Here is a 7,062-nt window from a genome sequence, read left to right as displayed (position 1 = left end):
ATCCTTCTTTGAAGATGCCAAGTAAAGTTTAATTTTCATGTTTTTAGTACAGAGTAAATTTTTCATAGAACTGCAATACAATATAAACCAAATCATACTGTCACTTAGTGACATGAGGCAGAGATGGGATGGTTTAAAAGAGTTCAAGCTAAGTTTGCTGTGGGTGGCAGCTCTGGCTGGACAGTGTGGGCTGCAGTTGACAGTGTGTCTCAGCACCCTGTTAACAGGACTTCATTTCCTAATACCCCAGAAACAATGAGGTGTGCTAAAGCTGCCTCTCTCACACACCCTGAGGTCAGCTCTCCTTTGGATATCAAACACAAGTTCTCTGGGACACTCCCAGCGGGACCTTGGGCAAAGTAAACCTGATCAATGCTGGATATTGGGTTTCATTTGACTTTCATTTAACATTGGGCATTCATTAACACACAGAAGCCTTCATTTGATATCCTGGAAGATCAGATTACAAAGAGAATGAGATGACCTGAATCCCAAAGAGAGGGAAGTGTCAGTTTGCTTTCCCTTTGCTGCTTGCAACATGATGAAATCTGAATGGCAAGCAGTGCCACCAGTATATTTTGAACAACTATTAAACACAGAAGCTATAATCTTTTAATTAGTTTCTTTCCAGAAAAATAGAGCAAGCAATGTTCAGCACCAGTCTGTATCTGGCAGATGGGTTTACCATTCAAGATAATGAAAATAAAATTAATTTTCACTGCGCCTACCCGCTGTATACAAGGCTCAATCCTGAAACTGCTATCTATTCTATTATGAGGTTCAAGATTACATTTTAATGAAAACATGTGACATCTCAGCAAATGATGTTCACATTTCTGTTCCAGCCATTCTCAGATGTAGTGTCAAGACAAGGGGCTGAGTGCAGACTCACATGCCATGCCCTGACACATGACAAGAGCTGCAAATCTGCTTCATAAAACATGTGCTAAAAGCCTGCCTGAATCACATCTCTTCCTTGGTCAAAATTCTGCCTTCTTACTGACCGAGTTCCTCCAAGCCTTGACCATGGCAGAAGGAGCCCATGGTGCCAAACAAGTGGCCCGACACATTGCCTCATCCTCCCTCTGACCCAAGTCAGCTACAGAACATATTCCTGGAACAAAAATTTAAAAGTGTCACTAGGAAATTTGAGCCCTAAGTGTGTGAAATGCAATCAATTCCTCAAGCTTTGCTAAGTCAAACACTACTTCTTTTATTTCAGTCTAAACATGAAGTGAATCTGTTTAATTTTAAAAAGTACATCATTATAACCATGCTCAGACATTCTAAATATTACTTAAAACCATTTAAAAAAAATTAAAAATCAATATTTATTAGCCAAACTTGTTTCTGTAAATGAATACCAATATTTTGAATGCCCCACTAACATGAATAATCTCCTCATGCACATAAATAAGCCCTATCAATTAAGACAGACAGGACTAAGTAAAGAGATATGGATGCATACCAGCAATGGAGCTGCTTTAATCTGCACTGCCAAGATTATTTGGATGATATGGAGCAGCAGAAGCAACACTCTCAGCTACACATCTTATTTGTAAAAAGCATCACAAAATTTAATAGAAAAAATGGTTAAACTTGGACCACCCCCAAGAAATGCTGACTTGTGTTTTTTTATTCAATGATAGCCTATTCTGCCTTAAAAGACAAGCTTTGAGCACCTTTCAGATAGAAATTCATCTCATTAAGTTCTGTTCTTAAATCCTGGAGAAGAAAAATGTTGTTCAGAATTGACAATCTTTCATAGATGCTCAGATGAACAGGAAAAAAAATCATCAATCCTAATGAGAACTATAATAATTCTTTTCCTCTTTACAACAGATTAATCCTAACTTAATTTCCCCAGAATTACTTTCAGCTGGCATTAGCATAACAACAATACATTAAAAGGGATTAAGACAAATAAAAAACAAATGCACTGACTGTTCAAAAAAATTCCCCTTCGTGTGTTCCAGTGGCATTATTGGTATAAATCAAAAGATTTGTCTTGGAGGTCAGAAACTCCTGGTGGAAATAGATGTGTGCTGTATGCTTGAAGACTGATGGGATAATCAGAGAGAGGGGTTCTAAAGCCAGTATTTCAGGAATTTCATTCAGAGAATTGCATTGTCAAACTCATTAGGAAGTTTGACACTCTTGTCTTTCCTTTCTCTCACACTCCTGATAGCAGAGAGGAGAGTTTGCTCCAATGCCACAATGATTTAATGCAGATAATGTTAACAAAAAGGAACAACTCACACGTTTATCAAAATGTGCTCTTGTGTTAACTCAAGTGGAGTTGGGCCAGTGGAAATCACTGAGCTCAGATATTTGAAAGCCATGCTTGGTATCATCGGTATAAAGGGGCGAGGAGCCTGTGTTCATTTGAAACTTTGCTGTGGGAAAAGCTTTAAAGCCATTTGTGCCCTGGGCTGTTGTAGCTGTGCATCAGGAGTCTCACAGCAGCTGTCAGTCATTCACTCAAGCTTGTGTCCAACCCAGAGGGCTTCCAGGAGCATCTCTCTGCCCATGTTTCACCCCTGGTTCACCACACCTGAGCAATGACACGACTGAAGGGCCAAGCCTAAAGCAGCTGTGTCATTGCTTTTGGAGCAGGCAGCTGCTCCTCCTGGTGCAGTCCTGCACCAGTGGGATCACACTTTGCCCAGTGTGTCCTCGCTGTGCAGTTTCTGAGAATCACCTTGGAAATATTTGCTTTCTGTTAAACATTGACAGAGCTAGAGCTGTGCCAGCGCTGCTGCCCGCTCCCCTGGCTGCTGAACAAACACTCAGTGGCTGCCTTTTCACCAGAGCCTGCCAGCTGCTCCACACCAGCTCCTGCGTGGGGAATTTACTGCTCTGGGACCCTCACTCTTCACACCCTGCACCTGCATCAGCACTTAAACACCACACAGTGAACACAAACAGCTAAAGAATCGTTTTCTCCCCCTCCTCAGGAAGAAACAACATTTGAGCTCTCCTGGGAAAATGCATGTTACCAATAACTGCAACCGGTTAATAATAAATGTTAATAAAGCATTTAATTAGAATCCTGTTAGGAAAAGCACTTTCACCAGCAGAGCTGGCAAGAGCCCCCTTGAATAAAGGCTGCCTTCTTGCCAAGTACAACATAGGTAGAGTCATAACTAGTCAGCAGAGGCTAAGGACATATGTGAACATCATGGCTGAAGCCTGAGCTTTTCAAAGCATGTATTTTATACACTGGAGTAATCTGGGAATTCTGCCTAAATTTTTCTCCTCTGGCCTTGTCATTTTTGAGAAGATGCTGGTTATTTCTTAGCACCCACACCACATGCTAACAGAGTCCTGAGCTAAACCAGCACCCTGGGACAGCATTCCCTCCAGCCTCTGTGTGCCAGGGCACATCACCAATGGTTGCCAGAAAAACAGTTCTTTTAGGCCAGTAACAGATGAAAGGGTCAACAAAAACTAGTCAACTAGAATTTCCCTTCATTTAGTGGGTTTCTGCCTGCCTTGCCTCACTCTCCTTGCCTCCAAAGCACTGCTACTTGCTGAGTCAGGAAGAAAACCCACCCTCTCCCACATGCCCTGATCCTTTTCTTAAATTGCTCTTGTACAGAGTCTAGTAACTTCAACAAACCAAAGTATTTGTGCAGAAATCACATTTGCTTGGAAGAGTCTGAGCACATTGCAAAAATCTGCACCAGTTTTAGCCTGGCTGCACAGCATCAGGTGCCTCTGGGAATACTTGGTTTAAGGGTGGCAATTACAGTCTTAGTAAGATCCAAGTGTGGGATGTAGCAGCTTTCTAACTGGCATTAAACACATAGTCTAGTCTGAAGTATTTTTGTTCTAGTCCTTTATAATTTCCATGTAATCCTTTATTAAGACTCATTGAAAGAAGAGACTGGACACCTTTTAATGTTCACTTAATTGACAATCTTTGCTGTAATTTTGTCTGTGTATTTTCCTACTTGAAACCCTTTGGCTAAGATGCTGCTTGGCATAAGAATTCTTAGGACAATTTCCTCAGAGAACACAGTGGTGTGGAAATTTGAAGGATGTGCTCCCCCAGCAACAAGAGGACTTCATACAAGACAAGGAAGATGTTCTTCTATGGAACATTCATTGGTGAAAGTGAACCATAATTTGCAATAGATGAAAACATCCCTGGTGATAAACTAATCTCTTAATTTTGAAATTTTGCAACCCAAAATCTTCTAATCAAGAGCCACTGGAGTTTTTTCTCATTTATATTGAGAACACACAAAATACTTCCCCAAACATGTTTATTCTTCTATAGCCTTCTTCCTACTAATTTATCCGAGCCTGGTACCACAACATATTTCACCCACATGGCCGAAGATGTGCAATGAGGCGGTGTGACTTGGGAAAATCACACTGAGTGGTGAGCACCAGGAGCTTTGGGAATCATTCCGTCCAGGACTGGGACACCTTTGGGTGTCCAGGGGCTTCCCGGGAGCCGCATCCCGATTCCAGCGGAATTCCCACGGCTCCACCGCCACCTGCCGGGATGTCCGAGCATCCCGCCCCGGCTGGGGACCCTGCGACAGCACCTGCAGCGCCAAAGGACGGAGCTCTGCGAGAGAGAACAGCCTGAGCCCGCGGGGAGGAAGATGAATGAAGATCTGCCAGATCCTCTGTGCCTGTAACACACAGCCCGAGCTCTGGGGCGGCCAGAGAGACCAGCAGAGTGCCAGAGCACCTGGAGTGCCAGGGCAGCTTCAGACAACGCAATTAACCAGGGACTTACAGTTAATTAACGCTGACATCAAGCTACTCGAGATGGGTGTAACTTTGGCCAGTTGGCACTGGTCTGACAGATCTGAAACCAAGAAAAATGTTCAACCTGGAAAGTAAAACTGAAAATATCTTGACCTTGGTCCAAAGCCATACTATGCCCAAGTTATAACTAAATGTCTATGCATGAAATCACAACAATGTCTTTTTCAAGAGCATAAAAATATTTTGCCCCATTCTACAGATTTGAAACAACTGACCAGAAATACATCGAAATGTGTTATATGGGACATGCCAGATGATTGGGACATTAGTCACATTGAATTCCTCATGTGAAAACACGTCCCTACAATGTTAATAATGCATGGAGAAGCTGCAAACACAGCAAACAAGCTATGTTGTTTATCGTGAGAACAGGCTGCAGTTTAAAGAATTACTCTCTGGTGTTTGCAGAAAAGGCAGAGTTCAGCTATCTTTACTGAACTATGGTCCTGACAAAAAAAATTCACAGCAAGGGTGATACCCCTGGACAGCTTCCTGATCCTACTGAAGCAGCCGTTTTGCATGGTCTAGATTTTTGCTCTTTTTAATGTCCCACTGGCTTGTTCCTCCAAGATGTTCCTATTTTGGATGACTTCCAAGATCTTCCTGGTTCTTCTTTATTGTATTTTCATTAGCATTATTTCCTTCAATAGTTCTCTGGTATCCTGGCTCTAGCATCCTGTCCCCTCTTCCTGGGGCTAAACCTGGCTATGCACTTGTGCTTACAGAAAGGTTGATCTTCAGAGACAATCATGTACTGATGCCAGTAGAGAGTATGTTACAGGTGAGCAAGGTTCACTTCTCTACAAATTAATTCTTTGTAGGTGGAGGAAAATTCAAATGCAGGCAGCAAAGTTACAACTGATTTTGCTCTCTCTGTATTTTTCAACGCTAAGTTGAAAATGTGAGAATTTGTTCCCAAACAATTAACTGACTGACAGAGTTGAAACACCATCTGCATTCAGTGCCAGGCTGGGAGCTTCCCATCAGCACCACTGTAACATCACACTGAAATGAATTTCTTAATTCACACATTTCTTAAGGACCCTGACACACTGCCATTATGCCACACTCAGAACTCAGCAAGCGTTTGAATTAACACCCAGTTGAACTGATTACAAATAAAACATTTACAAGTTTACATAAACACTATTAAGCCTGTTGTTCACTGTTATTTTCCTAAGAATAATAGAATACGCTCTGTTGGAAAGAACCCCCAAGGATGATCAGTTCAATCCCTGTCTCTGCACAGGACAGCCCCAAGGATCCCACCCTGTGGCTGAGAGCATTGTCCAACACTCCCTGAACTCTGCCAGCCTTGGAGCCCTGAGCAGTTCCTGTGCCCAGCCAGCCTGACTTGCACTGTGGAACTGTCTCATGCACTTCACTTTCTGCTCACCACAGCTGCTGCACCGAGGCAGTGGAACTGCAGAGAATTCTCCTCCTGAAGCAGTTCCAGAAAGAAATTTCAAATATGGAAAAGTTGGTTCATGGTCTTGAATGTTGTGAGATCTGAATTTTGAACTTAAAGGTTTTAAGCATTAACTTCAAAATACCCTAAAATACAGTCAAATGAAAATTGACATGACTGCCTTACTTTAATAGAGTCAGAATTCTCATCTGGCCCCACCGAGCTTTAGGTCCTGGGACAGGTTTAGCTTCAAAGACAAATAGGTAGGTGCAAAAAGCTGAGGTCCAGTTTGTGCCAGAGCTGCAGTTTTATTTATGTATGGAAAACTTCTCCAGACTTTGGAAGTTTTCAGGAGTAGCAGGAGGTCTTGCTGTCACTCCTTTTTCTTCTTATTGGTATGTTGATTTTAATTTTCTGTTGTAGAATTTGATAACAACAGCAGCAGGATCAGACTCATGCTCTTCAAATCATGAAGCTAAGCTGATGGATACACACTGAGGATCAAAAAATTATTTAAACTTAATTTGATTGATATTGTCCTAATTCTAGTTTTTATTTGCTCCTGAACGTCATGACCACTAAACACACTTAATTAAAAGTTGCTCAAGCTGCTGTGTTGGATCAACCCTTCCAGTTTCTCTGACTACAGTTTTGATTAAAAAAGCCATTTTTTTCTGCTTTCCCCTCTCTCTGAGGAGGCAAGAGGGGAAAAGGGTATGTTACAGCTTTCCACGCACTCCCTCTCATGGAAATGAGGGAGGCAGAGTTTGTGTTTCCCTGCACAAACCAGCTTTGTACACAAACACCACTAATTACCTTCTCTTCATGTCTGAATATCAGAAAAATTATCTATATTTAGCAGACTC

Source organism: Poecile atricapillus, chromosome 14 (genome assembly GCF_030490865.1).
Source record: "Poecile atricapillus isolate bPoeAtr1 chromosome 14, bPoeAtr1.hap1, whole genome shotgun sequence".
In the NCBI taxonomy this organism is placed as follows: domain Eukaryota; kingdom Metazoa; phylum Chordata; class Aves; order Passeriformes; family Paridae; genus Poecile; species Poecile atricapillus.
Note: the sequence above shows the minus strand (reverse complement) of the source record.